The sequence below is a fragment of the Physella acuta genome, unplaced genomic scaffold (assembly GCF_028476545.2).
Source record: "Physella acuta isolate Inbredline_101_S28 unplaced genomic scaffold, ASM2847654v3 ptg000456l, whole genome shotgun sequence".
Lineage (NCBI taxonomy): Eukaryota > Metazoa > Mollusca > Gastropoda > Physidae > Physella > Physella acuta.
The window spans coordinates 634,479-653,344 of record NW_026731975.1 but is presented as its reverse complement, the minus strand read 5'-3'; the positions used below and the strand labels follow the sequence as shown (position 1 = coordinate 653,344).

Here is an 18,866-nt window from a genome sequence, read left to right as displayed (position 1 = left end):
AGCATTGTTTTCTTTATAGTTGACGTTTACGTCGTGGTGTCACCCCCCCCCCTCTTGATATAATTTTCGATTTGTACTTAGAAGACTATTTAACTTTAACTAATGGATCTGGAAAATGGCATTTCATTCTATAAATTTTACAATTTTTTGCCTTTGGTGTCACCCTCCCCCCCCCCCTAAATGGTGTCACCCGTTGCGGTCCACACCCCCCGCCTCGCCTTCGCTACGCCTCTGCGTTAGGCTACAAAGGAGTTAAACGAAGAGATCAACTTCTACTTACGATGGATATTTTTTAATATATAAATATTCTGAAGGCAACATTTTGTATTTTATATGTCCTGATTTTGTATTTATACTATATTATTATGCTTGCCTACTACTGCTAAAAGTTTATTTATAGGCTGATTCTCTCAATGTCTTGCACGACAAAGTGATATAGCCTGTAGTGTTATTATAACGATTGGGCTCTGTTTGACCCCCAAACACTGAATCCCACTGCCGAAACGGGGGGGGGGGCTTTTTGAAACTTTTAACCTTTTTCTTTTTTAAAATTATTTATATGTAACAAATATTAAAATTCAATTGTAAAAGTTTTAATTTTTTATGAGGGAAAAGGGCCCCTATGTGCCTTGGGCCCCCATGCCTTGCTTACGCTAGCTTTACGGTAGCTACGCCACTGTGTCAGTGGTCCTTTTGTCTGGAGCCAAATTGACAGGAGCCTTTTTGTCGGGAGCCAAAATGACGCTAGCCTGTTTGTCGGGAGTCGTAATGACGGGGGCCGTTTTGTGGAGAAACTAAATGACGGGAGACTATATGTCGGGAGCCAAAATGACGGGAGCCTATTTGTCAGGAGCCTTAATGACTGGAGCCCTTTTGTCGGGAGCCTATATAACGGGAGCCTATTTGTCGGTAGTCTAAATGACGGGAGCCTATTTGTCGGGAGCCTATATGACGGGGGTCCATATGTCGCTGGCCCTTTTGACGGGGCCGATTTGACGGGGTCGTTTTGACGGGTCGTTTTGTCGGGGTCGTTTTGACGGGGCCGTTTCGTCATTGGTCGAATTGACGCCGCACGATATATATATATATATATATATATATATATATATATATATATATATATATATAATATATATATATATATATATATATATTTATATACATGTACATTCTTTCTTTTGGGGGGGGGGGGGGGGGTGACACCCGACCTAGCGACAGAGGCGTAGCGACCCTTTCGACAAACTTTCGATTTGCACCCCCCCCCCCCCCCTTAAACTTCAATTTGTTTTTCCAACCCATTTTGGCTCCCCCCCTAAGGTCGGCGCCCGGGGACATATGTCCCCCCCCCCTCTCGCTAAGCCTCTGCTGACTAGACCACCAGACTATATTCGATTCGATCTGAGCAATAATTTATAGTAGAGATAATCGCCCATCAAAGTCAAACTCGTGGCATTTATTACGAAGCGTGTGAGCGTCAACGTGGAAAGGGGGTGTGGCCCTTTTGAATGAGCCATTTAAAAAAAGAATCACAGGGCTACACGAACGATCTGTAGTAAAGTAAATCTTGAGGAGTGAGACTGAAGAAAGAAAAAAAAATTGGCACGCAGAAAATCGTGTTTAAAAAAGTCTGATGTAACATGTATCTGTGAAACAGCCCCTAGGTGGGCCTAAATATAATGGCATTTAAACTTTAAACAGCACTACTCTGAATTTTCCCCAAAAGTTTATTTACATAATATAAGCATATAGCCTAGACATTATACGCTACTGCCCTCCCCATAAAAACACATAAAATACGACGTTGTTGAATAAGGGCTGTAGACATTTCATTCAGAAGTCACTCTTATTTACAGACAACATCCGCTTTGGGCGCCTTGCCCATATCTATTAGCCGCTTGTTCCATTTTTTCTACGCAGCAACATTCGCTTTCCACTGTAGTTACTTTATCAATGAAAACTACTCTGTTTTAGCGGGAATGTGGCGGATGTTGTGACGTCACATGAGGGAAAATCCTTCTAGTATTGAGGTGACCTTGACCTCTGCATATCTCCACTCTCCTAAAAGTGGCTCATGTTAGGCCTAGGCCAAACTATGGTTTGATATCGTACCTACGCTCAAAAGAATCATGCCATAATTGACTCTATTAAGGTAAGATTTCAACTTTAACTGATATATCACCAGTATTTAGTTAGGTACAGACGCAACACATTCATATTTTGGCTAGAATAAAATAGCTGAATCTACTTTTGATAGCAGACACGAAGGGAATGTATACTAAGGGTCTTAAACATGGCCGCCGCCACTTCCTGTGGATGTAGATCCATTAAAATACACGGAGTAATAGGAAAGGCTAGTTCTTTACTTGCCTTACATTTCTCATTGTATTAGATTTAGAATCTAATCTAGGTCTGAATTTAGATCTATATTTATATTGTACTCTTACTTTTTATTAATACAATATTAATATTGGTTGAATATTTAGAATTGAATTCTTTCTTCTGAGCTGTTACTGACTGTGTTTGTTACTGTTACTGAAACTGTTATTTTAGTAATTTTAATTTTTAGTTTAGGCCATAGATTTGAGTAGATCTACTCATTATTGACGAGCTTTTCGGCAATAAGATTCTCTAGTCTAGTCTAGCAGCTTAGCTCTATCCGTCTTCGAGTTTATTCAAGCTATTTTACTTATAATAAATAATAGGCCTAGACAACTTAAATTTATTCAATTTTATTTAGCCCCTGTCCTTACTTTACACACTTTACCTTACAGTTACACAGTAAACTTAAATTTAGATCTAGGCCTATTTAAATTTTAAATAAATTAAATAGGCCTAGGCTACTAAAATAGGCAGCTAGATCTAGATTAGATCTAGTTAATAAAGTATGAGTCTAGCAGTCTAGCTGGAGTTAGAATCTAAATCTAGATATCTAGATAAATCTCATCATCTATCTAGAATTCTGAATTAGACTAGATCTAGAATCTAGGGAATAGCCTATTGAGTATAGGGGCTATTCACAGTCTGCTGTCATTTCATGCTAAATACGGCTGTAAATAATATCTTACAATAATAAAAGCATTTATTGTGACTGGGGAGTGAGGTATAGATCAGGGGTCTCCAAACTACGGCCCGCAGGCCGGATGCGGCCCGCAAAGTCCTCTAATCCGGCCCGCGGAGATCTTTTTGTCCAGGGGAAAAACGTTTGTTGATGATGTCTGAAAAACTTTGTCCAGAAAAATCAAAGACATGCCTGGAAGAAACTGGCCCTCGAAGTGAATTTTGATAGTTAATGCGGGCCTCGGACTGAAAAGTTTGGAGACCCCTGGTATAGATTAAGAGAGCAGTGGGCCTATACTATTTTGATTGTGTTATTTTTTTATTAAAAAGTTATTATGGTTAAAGTTTAGTTTAGCTTTTAGGCCCATATCAGACATATCTGCTACAGGCTACGTTGGTCATAGATGATCAAATTGACAATTATGCACTCTAAATCTATACTAGACCAATAGATCTAGTAATTTTTAAATAAATAATACTAATTAGGCCTAAGCATCAGTTTAGTTGGTTGTTCACATTGCTATTCAATAATCAATTACCATTAAAAATTCACATTATCACATAAAGTAAATATCAGGTGAAATAGGATGTCCTTTTTCATCAGCTATAATTCAGTTCCCATCACACTTTTGTGATGTATTTTTTCTCTTAGCAAAAATCTATGGGACAGGTTTTTTTTTCTGAAATGCCAACAATTACGTCACAAACAAAAAAAGTTAACAAATGTTATGACCATTCCATGCGTAACTAAGAAAAAAATATTTGATTAAAAGAGGCACACATTAATAGTCACAGCGATAAGGCATCTGATGGGTTTGAACCCGCACCTTCTGGCACCACAGCCACTCCCCATGTCCACTCGACCACACATCTTCATGCCTAATGAGGTATTTCAAAATTAAATCTAGAAAAAAATATGACGACTGTGAATAGCCCTAATACGGCTATTCACAGTCCACTATGAATAGACGCTTCGATAGGTTAAAGCTGATTCTAGCAGGAAGAAGATGCGCTTGCACATAGTTACTTAAGTTACTAAACAGAATTACAATGCCTCATTTTTCTTGTCATCTAAATCATACTAAATGTTAGATGTTCAGGCCTATGAGTTGTCTGATAAATTCTTTCAATTACATAGTAGATTTAAATATGCTATTAACAAATATTTTTAAAAAAAGATGTAATACTCGCAGACTAGATTGGTAGATGTCTTCTAGTTCTATATGTACTAGATATTGTTTTATCCAAAAAAAATTTTTAGCGTTACTTGCGTTAATTTGTTTTTGTTGTATGCATTTTTGCGATGGAAACATGAATAAAAACTGTTTAAAAAGGACAAGTCGTTTCACCTGATAATTTATTCTATATGAGTTTTAAAACAGTTGAATAGCAGTGTCATGAGTGTGAAGTACCAACTAAACTAATGCATAATGTATATTATTAATTTAAAAATAAGTTTAAATTTAGTTTTAGTAATTTAAAATATATCACAATAAAAATAGCACTTCTCTTTTAATCTATACCTCACTACTCTGGCTTTTGTTATTTTATATAAGATATTCCCAGTCGTATTTTGCATGAAATGAAAGCTGACTCAGTGACTGGGAATAACCATATTGGGGCTATTCCCAACGGTAATTAATGATATGACTGGCACGCACAAGTTTAAAATGCAAATGTTTAAAGAACATATATAATAATATTATATATATTTATGTTGTGTACCTTTTCTGCACATGCTGATCCCCTATAAATTAATCCAAAAACCTGGATACGCTTTTGTATGATTCCTCAACATATCAAAGCTTTCAATACTTTCAAACTGTACTCTTATAGATAGGAATATATAGTGATGACATGCTGATATTTTTATATAAAGCATGGGGCGGCATGGTTGGGGAAATTAGCAAAGACTTCTAACCACAAAGTCTTGATTTAAGACCTCTCATTAATCGTTGGACAGGCTTTAGTCCATCCTGTGAGAAGGGGAAAGTAAAGATCTGACCACACTTTACCATCGCAATTAAGTATTATTTGTCATCATATTATGCACCATATGGCCCATTGACTTAGTCTGCTTATCTTTCTGGATAGCCATTGTCCACCCAAGTAAAATCTGCAATGCAGCAACTGTTTGATTTTGCATTAGCCTCTCCTAGATGGCTTGCAGTTTAAATATAACACAAAGTTTTGAAAATCATTTGCCCATAATTTAGTTTTCTAGGAAGAGCAGGAAATTTGTAAACAAATGATTCAGTAGACTTACACGAAGTACAGTCTATGATAGAGGCAGATATAATCTGGTTTTAAGTACATTACTTTTAATTTTTGCACAATCCATGTTTTGGTTGTCAAACGTCTTGTTGATTTTTTAAAAGCTGATTAGGATTAGACCATCTCCTTATCCTAAATATTCATTCCTTTGACACATATTACATTTTAAAAGTATATACTCCTAATGTTAATATTAATTGTGGCCGCCTTATTCAGTTGACTACCTTTTTTTTGTTGTTAATTTTATGTGAAATGGGATATCCAGTATAATGCATGTCGTGTTTTATTTTTACTATGCAGTTGTACTTCGTCGTGATTGTTGTTTATGTATTTTTGGTTGCTAGCGGTAAATTTAGTTATTTTTTATTTATTTTTGTTGAGGCTAGACCTTATTTAAATCAAGGATGTGACTTCACCTCTACTGAAATCTTACTTAGAAATGTGTCTCTATTTTTCATTTTCATGTGGATATACATATATTTCACTCTACACTGTATATATTTGAAATGGTTAATTTTGGGGAGAAAGTAATAGATCTAGTGATGTCACAGGCAATCTTAAATTGTTTCACGCCGCTATGGCATATGCTATACAGGTTTCTTAACTAGTGAGTTCATAGTGAATCCTCTACCTGTGTTTTGTTGATGGGGATGGCAATTTAATTTCAGTACCTTTTAAACAGCAAGCAAATGCTCCTTAAACATAAATAATGACTTGGTTACTATCAGAAAGATTATTTTTACTCTGGTGTTTTCAGTGGCTTAACCAGGAATTGGTCATAGTGACAGTCCAAAATTTTGCTCTTTTCTCGCATTTCTCCTCCCCTCTCCCCTGCACCCTATGTCATTGGGTGTTTGAGTGGGTTTTTTATATTTATCTCAAATCTGAAAAAAAAATATCAAACTTCAGTTTTTCTTGTAGATCATGTTGTCTATCACACAGACATTTACAGTTAAGACATTTTAGTATTACTTTCATAAAATGAAATTATGGTTACAATGTTCACCTTTGATATTTGAAACATATTTAGGGTCATTTTATTTGTTGATTATTGTCAAAGAGCTTTTAGGGAATTTGTAGAATAAGTATATTCATTAGAGTATGCCTTAATTTACAAATTACTCATGCCTCAGGGGCATTGTTACAAATTGTTTATGAATACAAAATTCAGTTATTGTTAAGTAGTAATAAAATAATACAAATTTACATTAACAGTTAACATGAGTTAAATAATGGACTCTATCATCATCTTTCTCCATTTGTGCCCAAGATACGTAGGACTGATGAAATGTTTTATGTATGTTTTAATGACTTTGGCGTATAATAAGGGAATAGTGTGGTCAGCACTGTGCCCAACCGCCTTGGTTTTCCTATTGTGAGTCAGGTACCCATTAGAACTGGGTGGACTCAGTCATCCTACATGCTCACCGGGTGTCCAAAATTGAGATTTGCTAGCCATCGGTCTTTGTCTCAACCATTTAACCCCACCAACATTAGTTGGTCTATATGGTTTGGTAATTTTCATTTCATTTAGAAAAATTAATGAAATAAAAAAATCTTTGTTTAAAATAAGAAAATTACAATTTAAAAAAGGCTTTAAACAAAAACATCTTTTTTTATAGGATTGCTATATTAAGTTATAATTTAGTAATTAATCCAAAAGGTTTTGAAAATTAAAAAAAAAACGATAGTCCAAAATCTGGTCATATATCTGTTGAAATGTGTCAGACCAAATAATGCCGCTCTACTACCAAATGTGATACATTTAGTTTTAATATTTGTTTTTATGTGCAGCTGTCTAAATTATTTTAGAAGTAACATAAATCGAATCTTTACTCAAATAACTTTTTTTTTTTTAATTATCGTATCTATTATTCTTTAAGAATCGTGTTGAGTCATAAGAAGTTGATTCCCTGTTACACTTCATTTGTCCACACTATGTGTTAGTGAGGGTATTGCCCATTGTGAGGGTATACTTGCTTTATTAAATGGGGCTCTTCTTTGCTGAACCCTAGCTGATCCAGTGGTCCCATTTACTCAGCCACAGTAACAAAAAAAATGTAAAACGACTGTACCACCATGCACGTCATGGTAACCCACGCACTGTTCAATTACCTCTCCTGTGTTGGTCCACTTCTCTTATTGGTTTTATGGAAGTAGACTAGTTAATACTTGGGGCTGGGTTTGGGTTGTAGATGTAGTTGTATAGTTATTTTCATGCTCTTTCATTTAATGGATGTATTTATATCTTACGTGATTAATTTCTTGGTTCAAATGCATTTAGAGTTTGATTGCTATGTTGAGTTTTTTTTTAAGTAGATCTAGCTTGTATTCTTACTAAAGATTTTTTTTTTTAAACTTCGTAATGGGTGATTTATTTTTTAAGCGATCTCAATGTTCTGTTTTCCTAGTGTACAACTTAGCAAGATTGACATTTATTTGTTACAATTTGTCCCGTGATAAAAATATTCAAATTGTCCATAGTTGAAAGGTCACCTACCCTGCCGGTCTAAACTGTGCATTCATTTGAACTTTTTTTTCAGCACTTGTTATAGAAACCTGTTTTACGATTGAAGGATACATGATATGCCTTTATAGTAGGACATCATCCATTTTAATGTAGACTTTATCGGATTGTGGCTAAAATGTAGTTGGTAACTTTAGGTAAGTGCAGATTTTATTTTCACTATATGACAGTATTAACGTGTGCGATGAGTAATGCACACGCATGGTTAAACGCTCTGAAGAAATTGCAAAAATAAACTCAATAAAGCATAGCCAACTACTAGATCTACTATTTCTTTGTACGAAACACACGTTTGCATTCTCAATGCATCTAGCACTAAGAAAATTATGTTATATAAAAAACAAATGTTAAGGCAATATATTATAAAGCTTGTGTTAAAACTTACTATTTTATGTTGTCACGCATTGTATGGCTTTCATCTGTTAAGTGTCCTGGGGGGGGGGGGTTATGGGGAGAGGGCGGTTTATCTCGTGTCGCACGTTGTCATATCAGCCCCTCCCATGTCGCATCGCACATGCCATTTCCGGAACGCGTGCTTTAAGCGTATTTTGTTTTGCTACAGGCTTACGTTAAGATTTGCATAGTCTGTTTAATAAGCTTTTTTTTTTTTACATTTTGAGATTGCAAATATATTCGTGAATGCGCGTTTTCTTTTAAGTCATACATTTCTTTAACGGGTCTAACTTGGGCGACACTTGAAAATAAATGAAATGCTCAAGATTTTCAGACGCAATTGAATGTACTTAGTACCAGGGTCCGTAGCGGACCTTGAATCCTTGAAAAACCCTTGAATTCCAAAAAACATCTCAAGGCCTTGAAAAACCCTTGAATTTCCCCAAAAATGAGCAAAACCCCTTGAATTTTATAGGTAAACCTTGAAAACCGTGCGTAAATCGAATTTAAAAAAAACTCAATTCTGATGGATCTAAATTTTTTCTGGCTTTTTTTTTTGCCGTGGGTCTGCGTTAACTTCAGAGTCCACTATTTCCAACCCTCTCCCTTGCTGAGCCTCGCGGTATGACCTCAACCTGACCAGTTTTGCATAGGCTCTTCCCAACCTAGATTCTAGATCGTGACGTAAACGATAGCCGAGGGCTAAATTTAGCATCGTTTTTCGGGTATCTCCGTTTACGAACGAGTTACTAGATTCTAGATCTAGATTCATTGTTGTCTGTTAGGGCCTACCTACTTGTACGGCTTTGTCCGTAATTTTTCGATTTTGACATCCCTGTTGCGGAATTAGGCCGCAAATGTTACGCAAAAGCCCACAGTAAACATCAAAATCGATTTAGTGTCGACCTTTTTTTTTCTTGTGTTAAATTTCCGTGTTATCCGGTTCTATGGTTTCAAACATCTTCAATCATAACAATCGACCCCCCCCCCCCCCCAAATCCCTTCCCGACAATATCTCGGCAGTCGTTGGCTCTATATTGTGAACTTTATTGACCCCGCGAGTGGTCTGTTGTCTCCTGATCGGTGATGTCCGTAAAGAAAAAAATTGGAATGTGGCCTAAATCATTAAAATTCTGGTCGCGCATGGAAATTATCTCGATTATAATTAAACCTACATCTAGAACTAATATTTTTTCTTCAAGAAAATAAGCCTTAGGTTTAAATAAAAAAAGAATAGCCTGAACTATGCGAGCGTTGGTTGCTATTTATTTAAATTAAAATTTTCTCGGTGTGGGTTAATCACAAAAGGGCGAAACGTAGCTGCGGAATTACGGGTAAATAGCGAGACATAATTTATCAAATTATTGTGTTCTGTTTTTTTAGATGTGCGAGAAGACACGTTTTTACGAACCTAGATCAATCACGGTTCTTTGTGTACCCCACGATAGCAGATGTTTCGGTCACTGCGACCTTAGAAGGTCTTCTAGGTCCATCTCAACTTACAGTGACCTCGCAATATATTAATAATTAATATAGTCGTGGATCTAGATCTAGATTTTTAACTATTAACCAACAAGATTTCCTAATGCCAATAGGCATATTTATCACGTTCGTTAAAAAAACCAATAGCAAATGACGTAATCGTCAATCTCACGTGTGCTATGGGCCAAATACACATTGGCTGTATCAGATGGGTGAGGCTGTAGACAGAACTTTTTGATGTCATTCTTGACGTGGCTGTCTGGTTATTTATGACCATAGAGGTTGGGGTAAAATTCGCATTAATTACGTGACGTCATCAATGGACTACCGCTAGGCTGTGTAATTAAAAAAAAACTAAATCCTAACATTACCAGCTCATTAGCATCGCCGATTGTCTTCTATAAAAAAGGAAAGATTTTGCGCCGACGTAAAAAAAAATTTGTATTTATCAAAAGAAAAGAAAAATAATTTGAAGGACTATGACTGTGCTGTTTTCACTCAACTTTACAGACACTTTTTACCACCTCTCACTTCAAGGTCGCGCTGACCGTAAGACCTACGACACGAGACCACGCGCGAGCACAGTAGTGTCTCACGGTCAAGGCAGTTCTACAAACGCTGTTTATCTAATTTTAACGTGGTTATCTTTAATATTGGGCTTACTGCTAGATTTAAGCGAAAACAAAAACTAGATCTGCATCATTTTAGGTCATTGAACAAAATATGTAGGTCTGCTATAATTTAGTTACACCATCTAGCAGGGTCTAGATCTAATTGCTTTTTACTGTGGTAAAACGTCCTTGAAATGTTTAAGAAGCCTCGAATTACCGTGTTTGAGAAAATTGCCGCTGTCACTGCCCCCTCCCATCCGCTTGTAAAAAAAAATCCGCTTTTCACTTTGTCGGGCGGCTACATCTCTGACATGAGTATTACTAGCGGAGTTACTTGTGAAATTGTTTAAAAAAACAACTTAATTTTGTTATTCCGCGATAGAAACTAACTTAAAACATCCACGATATTTCTTTACGTCATCATGTATATCATAGGTGGGGACATTGGGGTCGTCCATAAATGACGTCACACTCGTAGGGGGAGGGGGGATCCGTAATCATGTGACGGTGTGTGATGAGGGGAGGGGGGGGGGGGGTCAGATGGTGTGACATCACACTTTGGCATTATTTGAAAGCAATGTTAGAAAACGAATTTTAGCATTTTAGAAAACTGTTTTAATAAATTGTAAAAGGAATTGATTAAAATACTCTATTTTGACAGAGTTCAGACAAGATTTTGGGAAAAAATCGTATTTTAAGAAAAATTTAACTGCAATTATGAGGGGGGGGGGGGGAGGGAGGGGTTATAGGCTGAGGTGTGATGTCATTATAGAGGGCGGGGCCTGGCTTTTTGTGATGTGTGATGGAGGGGAGGGGGGAGGTAAAATCTTTTAAAAACCGTGAGGTCATTTATGACATTAAGCGGATAATTTCTACAAGCATAGCTAGGTTTTTTTTTTGTTTCTATATGTGTGCAGAGTCCTTTTTAAAAGACTATCAGACAGACGAACCAATGCTTCCTTTTATGTATAATGACCTGATTCTGATTAGCACTTGACATTGACAAGTCATTCAATTGAAGTTGGGTTTGTTGCTGACTCTCTAATAAAGTCTCTAAAAAATTTAAAAAAAAAAAGCAAGTGAGCTTCAAATTCTCAATTTCAAATCTGATTGTAAGACAACTTTGGTAGGATTTTCATCAAATTTTTTGTTGAAATCTTCATTTCTTTAGTCATTAGTGAGAGACTTAGCCTAATGCAAATGTTTAAAAATAGAGCCAGTTCACCAAAAAATGAAGGGAATTCTTCACATCCTAGTCAACAAATGGAAACTGAAATCAGCTGAGTGTGACCAAGTTCTGTTTCAATTTTCAACATTCATAGATACATGTACTCTAAATGGTTGTCTATCTAAATTTAATAGAGCACATGATAGGCTGGACAGTTTTTTCATAGAACAGCTTGGTAGCAAAATTTCTTATGTGAACATTTGGAAAATTGTTAGAGATCTATTGCTTCTGTCACATGGTCAAGCCAGTGTTGAAAGAGGTTTTTCTGAAAATAGAAGTTGAAGGATTGTCATTTGACACCAAAGATACTGATTGCAAAAGGGATTATGCTGGACTCTCAGACAATCTCCTGACTTAGATAATTTTGTAATAACACCAAAATTATTTTAAAAATTGTGTGTGCAAAAAACATACATAACCCTCATTGTAATGCCCGTAAGTGGTAGTTTTTACCTTGAAATTCCCCCCAAAATCACCTTGAAAACCTTGAAAAACCCTTGAATTTTCTTTTGGGATTTGGCTATGGACCCTGTAAGTCGCTAAAGGGGACGAAATAACTAATATTTAATAGTTTTAGATTGACAGTTAAGCCTTATTCTACTACAATACTCACGCCCTTACCACTTGTTTCTGACACTACTGTCAATTTTTGATTTGTCCGGTTTTGTCAATTAGTAACTTTAACTTTAAGCTGTCTACAATAATATTCCCCACCCTACCACGAGTCTGATACTCTACTCAACTCTACTGTCAGTTTTAGATTTTTCTAGTTTTGTCATCGTAACCACAGTCTACTACAATAACTCCCCCACCCCCCACCCCCACCACTTGTATCTGTCACACTAACCTCAGTCTACTACAATAATTCTCCCACCCCGCCCTACCACTCGTGTCTGACACCACAGTCAGTTCTAGATTTCTCCACTGTCACACTAACCACAGTCTACTACAATAATTCCCCCACCCTACCACTTGTATCTGTCACACTAACCCCAGTCTACTACAATAATTCCCCCACCCTACCACTTGTATCTGTCACACTAACCACAGTCTACTGCAATAATTCCCCCACCCTACCACTTGTATCTGAGTATCTGTCACACTAACCCCAGTCTACTACAATAATTCCCCCCCCCCTACCCATCCCACCCTACCACTTGTATCTGTCACACTACCACAGTCTACTACAATAATTCCCCCCCCCCATCCCCCCTACCACTTGTATCTGTCACACTAACCACAGTCTACTACAATAATTCCCCCCCCCCTACCCATCCCACCCTACCACTTGTATCTGTCACACTACCACAGTCTACTACAATAATTCCCCCCCCCCATCCCCCCTACCACTTGTATCTGTCACACTAACCACAGTCTACTACAATAATTCCCCCCCCCCCCCATCCCCTACCACTTGTATCTGTCACACTAACCACAGTCTACTACAATAATTCCCCCCCCCCCATCCCCTACCACTTGTATCTGTCACACTAACCACAGTCTACTACAATAATTCCCCCCCCCCTACCACTTGCATCTGAGTATGTCACACTAACCACAGTCTACTAAAATACCCCCCCACCCCACCCTACCACTCGAGCCTGACACAACGGCGTCCCAGGCCAAGCATGGAAAATAAACATGTCTCACGCACACTCAATTTTTTGCCCCCGCTAACCCTCAGTGACACATGACATTATATCAACACAGCTTTTGGCAACACTCAGATCTGGTTAGAAAATAACACACGCTCTGTCACATTACGCTTTTGTTCCGCTCATTAACATTTTAAGACGAGTATAGCGATGGTCGTACGGTACTTGAAAACGTACACACACACACCGCGAGTTTCTGCATGTGCTATACCAGTGGTTCCCAACCTTTTTCGAGTGGCGACCCCCTTTTATAAAAAGTAAGTTACCCGCGACCCCCATAGAATTAAAAAGCCGAAATTAGTATGGAAATTAATAAGCACAAAAATAAGATTTTCTAGTAGACTTTCAATATGAACTACTCTTGATAACTGTTTTAATAGCATGAATATAATTGCATACTATTCACTAAACCTTCGTGGTTAAGTTTTTAATTTAAAAAATTTTTGTTAACGCCAACCTATGTCATTATAATTATCTTAATTTTGTTTTTAATCGGAGAATAGTGTTGAAAATATATTCTCGAAAAGTCAATCAATTTTACGTTTGGGTATGAATGGTGAATACTACACCAAAATTGTGTGTGCAGTTTTTCATCTTACGCGAAATCATTCTGCAAATCAAAAAGTTCATCTTGTAATTCTCGGGAATGCTGGCAACATCAAGGGAAGAAGAGAATGGGTAATGCGTCAATGCAGATTCTTCTTTTTTTCAGCTCAGAGAAATAGCGATACAGTTCGTTTTCAAGAGATTCAAGATGCCCAGAAATCGCTTCTTTCAAGATGTTAATTATCTCACAATCAGATTAATCTACCACACCGCAGAGTTTCTCAAATTTACAATATTTCCAAGATTTGTTTTCTTTACCGATTTTGCAGCTTTGATGGAAAGTTATAATATTCGTTTATTTTCCCTGAAGCTTCAGGTTAAGCTTATCCTGATGTTCAAACATATCTGCTAGGTATGATACTCTCTACAACCACTCTATGTCGTTTTAAGTAAACCAAAAAGTCTTGTTTCCTTTGCACTCCCAAGAACAATTTGATTTCAGATTTCAATTAAAAAATACAATTTACAACATTTCGTTTGACAGCCAGCGTACTGTAGTGTAGAAGAGCAGAACCTCGTGATCTATATTAATGTTTTTGCTCAGTTCTTTGAAGGCTCCAGATTTTATATAATTTACGACTTATACTAGCAATGGACTCTTGATGTCGATTGGTTAGGGCAGTGGTTAGGGAGCTAAATCTTTTCTGTTTTCTGAAAGCCCGATTTTGAGCTAAACATAGATGGCGCACCATCCGTACAAACCCCCACAGCCGTTGTAACCTATTTTAATCATCCAGTTTCAAAAAAGGTATTTATTTTCTTCATGCTATCTTCACAAAAGAGCAACTTTTCTTTGCTATCATCCGCATGAATATAGACACAGACCAGCAACTGCGAACACGAACTCACGTCTGTTGATTTATCAACTTGAAAAGCAAACAATGGTGAAAGCTTAATTTCAATAAAAATGTGTTATTTAACATTTACGTACATGCAGCGTTTGATGAGATTTTCTCCTATTGTTTTTTTTTTTTTTTTTTTTTTGCTTGGCATTTTCTATTACGACTTCATTTGATGCTTGCACTAATGCTGTGTGAAAACTTCCTGTTCGATCAAGTCTCTGACGTTTGCAACTAGCTTCTTACCGACGAAAGAACTCCATATATTTTTTGGTGTGTTCCCAATGACTCGTCTCAAAAGACGTATTAGTTTTGAAGATTTCATAGATTCGTGACTGAGAACAACTTTGTACAGTGCGCTTTGTTACTTCTCTATTACATTTCCAGTGATGTTAATGAAGCCGAATTTTTAAAAAAATTGTTCTAAATATTTATGTTTTGTTTCAAATTACTAAGGTTTAGTATACCAGTTGGCGACCCCCCAGAAAGACCTTCGCGACCCCCAGGGGGGTCGCGACCCCCAGGTTGGGAACCCGTGTGCTATACCATAGTGCTACGTTGAAAATAACTGCGCATATTGCAGTGAGTCGTTTTCCCTCCAATCAACGTCACCGTTCTAAAATATCGGGTTTTTTTTTAGAAAGTTATTAATAGTTGTGAATTTTATCAATGTTTAACTTACCATACATATACTAGTATACATGCTGCTTGCCTGATATAACTGATCGTGAATGTTAAATAAAATGTGTATATTCGCGTTAACTGACTTATTTTTATACATCTAATTAGTATCATAGCCCACCCAAAAAGACGGTGATTACCATTATATCAATTAGCTTGGTAGCGAGCTGGGAAATGTTGTTACTGAACCTTTGTTCTCTAACGTCAATCGATCGTGTATCGCTTTTAGTTAATTGAGTCCGAAGTTTCCATAAACACGATACACTCGTGTGCTGCCAGTTCTTGTTGGGCCGTGTGCCACTCATCCTGTGGATAGGGTTTCTAATGTATTTTCTCGGTACGTCTTGCAAGGAGTACTAATATGTCCGATGTAGAAATAAGTTAATTAGTTGTGGGCAGTGGTCGAAAACCGCTTGGGGAACGTGTTGAGATAAAACAGGGCTGGTCACATGACTAGGCATGATAAAATGTAACTGAAAAATAAAGACACCTAACTGTTGTTTTAATGTTGGTTCTAAAAGTTCTAAGAAAACTAAAAAATTAATTTGCGGCTCACGGAACTGTTTTAAAGTAGAATTATACAATTCATGTATTACTTTTACTGGCTATTTCGGGCTCACAAGGGATATGTTGATAAAACTATAGTGACCGTTGGGAAGGGTTAAAATGACGTAATTATTACTTGAAATAGTAGAACAGTATAGCATACAATTAGGGGGCACTGGGACTGATGTAGGTGACCGCCGTATCCTAAACTCGACACACGCTCTATTGTAATAGTGTCAATTATTTCGAATTTGTGTTACATATTCTGATTATTCACTCAATTATCTGTTCCACATCAGAACGTTATGCCCGGCGGAAAAATAACTAATTTAACTGAATGGCCGTATCAGACAAGTATATCGAGTTATCAAGCTACATTGATTGTTGTTAGTGAACAGGCTAAATAAGCTTAGTGTGTGCAGTTATAGGAATAATACGCTTATTTAATTAGATCCCGCTCTGGTCTAATTTTCTATCTCTCTCGTTTATTTCTGTTGGTTTTAATTTCTCCGAACATAGATGGTAAAATACCCATATTGTCTCACAACCTTGATTGGCATATGGCATATAGTATTCATATTACAGTAATGCGATAGAAAGCAACGAATAGTAAAGCAATAATTTGGAGAACTAATAAGTCGATTTTAATAATATTTAGTTCAATAATGCGGTTAATACTCTATCCGGGTGGGGGTGTTGAGGTGTATCCCTGTGGGGGTGTTAAGGTGTATCCGGGTGGGGGTGTTAAGGTGTATCCTGGTGATTGCAAACGGTCAGGGCTGTTAATTCAGTGCACCTGGACAGTTTGATTATTTGTAGTCTGGTGGGGGCGAGCGGTCTGAGGGCGGCCGTTAGGACATGGTGTGCTGTTGTGTTTGTGCTTCCCGACTTGCACAAACGTCCGGCCTTTAGAATGTTCTTTGTTTGTTGGGATTTGAGGGGGAGGGGGTGTTGAAAATCGTGTTTCATGCACAGGGCAGTGACTTAAATCTGTGAGAAACCATCAAGATAATACCAGTATTATAGGGTGTGTGTTTTTTTCAAACTCACGAGTTGATAATTTTCAAGTACTTCTCTATCATAAAATTTAACAACCGTTTTGACTATTTAGTTTTAATGAATGGTATATTTTAAGTTACTGTGTGTATAATTTTTATAATAATTTTACAGTGTTCAGTGCTGTTCGCCAGCGCATTGCTATAGTTTGTCGAGTTTATCACTTCGTTCAAGGCCTAGATAACACAGGGACCCCGTTCACCAGCTAGGTAATTTTCGTGTACACTGTCACAAGCCGTACCAATTTGAATTTCATTCTCGTCCCCAAATTGTGATTGTTTAAGGATGAGTGGGTGGGTGTTTGATGGGTTGATTGCGTGGGAAGGAGGGGTGTTTAGACAGGGTGATGGGAGGAAGCCGCTGTTGTGGGCTGATGGCCACAAGAGGAAAAGAGATGTAACGGCTTCCTGCACACAATTTCGTTCTCGGTAATGATTTCCGGTTGTTCTTTTAATTTTAGCCCTCGCGGTTTCCTTCCTGTCCAGGTGTATAGTTTTGGTATCCAGGAGAAAATAAACCAGTTAAAAACCGCTGGTCTAAATATAACATGCCTGTATATAAATAAATGTGTAACGATTTTTTTTAAAATGGTTCGGCTGTTCTTGTTTTTATCACGATCGATTTCATTTCAGAAATGTGTTGTTTCTATATTTATATTTTTATTTATTTTTTGCTCCAAAACTATTATTTTTACTAATGCACGAATCGCGATGAAACTATTGGAACCCTGTTTTGTCGGTAACAATTTTGCATCTATGCCAAAATAAAATAAGAATGTTTTGAAACTAAAAAAAATAACTAAAAACAACAAAACAAGAAGTATTTTTATATATTCTTGTGCATAACATTTTTTTCAAAATATCTAGGTTCTCGGTTAATTTATATCTATTCTTAGAAAGAAGTATCTTATTTAATTTTTCTTTACAAACGCCTGTCGCTGAATGAAATCCACAAGTATAGTAACAATGCGATAAAACAGTACACAATTTCAACTACTGCCGATAACATATTTCTTTAACGTAGCTGCTTTATGCATGATCAATCTTGCTTGTTCCAATCCCGCATTTGTCCCTGGGCAGTTTAAAATTTCCCTTTACGAGCTTACATCCATTTGTGAGTTGTGTTAATGAAATGCTCGGTGTATCATGGTTTTCCCACGCCCCGTTAATGCGTGAGCACCAATAACTTTGGGAGAAAGAGATTCAGTCCTCGATGGCTGGCATTTACGGTAAACACCCGCAAATGTGGACGCCGCGCCGCTGCTATTTAAATAACGCGAGATACCAGAAGAGTACATTTCGTTAAGAAAACTTATTATACTTTAATAGTATACTATAAATAGTATTTTCATATCTTATTACGTTCAATTTTTTACTTTAAAAAAAATTGCTTTGCTTTACTGGAGAAAAAAAATCCTAGTGTTTACAGTAAAATATCCTTTAGCTGGGTGCGGAAGTGTCCACGGCACCTGGTATGTGGCGCTTTCATGGTCACTTCACTGCTTTAGCTGTTAATGCTTTAAAACAATTATGTGTGCGTTTAAACAGAATAGGCACGCATTTCACTAATAAACAAAACATGTACACGTTTCATAGATAAAGCAAGAGTGGTCATAGCTTTTTTTTTAAAGTTATTGCTGATAAATTTTATATGAAAAATTAACATAATCTACTTTGATTTTAATAAAATGTATATATTTTTATTTACTTGATAAATAGTTTGAATATGTGCCCCTATAACATAGCAACTACAAAAACACGGTTGCTGCGTTGTTGAAACAAGTCTCATAACGTCATAACTTGAGACCCGTTCATTGTTAACGAATCGCAATATGGGAATTCTATACCGCGATCTTTTTATTTCTCGGCTACCGGTCAATGCTCTGTGAATGACTCAAATCTATAGAAGCAC

The 18,866-nt window shown here is 36.9% G+C and overlaps 1 protein-coding gene across 2 annotated transcripts in view; it reads left to right on the top strand.

Moving 5' to 3' along the window:
• Positions 1–2,005: 2,005 nt before the first annotated feature.
• LOC131943439 (tyrosine-protein kinase SRK2) overlaps positions 2,006–18,866 on the top strand; it is a 31,175-nt gene continuing 14,314 nt past the window's right edge. The window contains exons 1-2 of one of the 2 annotated variants that reach the window (XM_059303568.1): positions 2,014–2,149; positions 7,875–7,995. The gene's annotated coding sequence lies outside the window, so the exon portion shown is untranslated. Of the gene's footprint in view, positions 2,150–7,874; positions 7,996–18,866 lie in introns of both variants that reach the window. The other variant, XM_059303569.1, reaches the window with a different exon arrangement.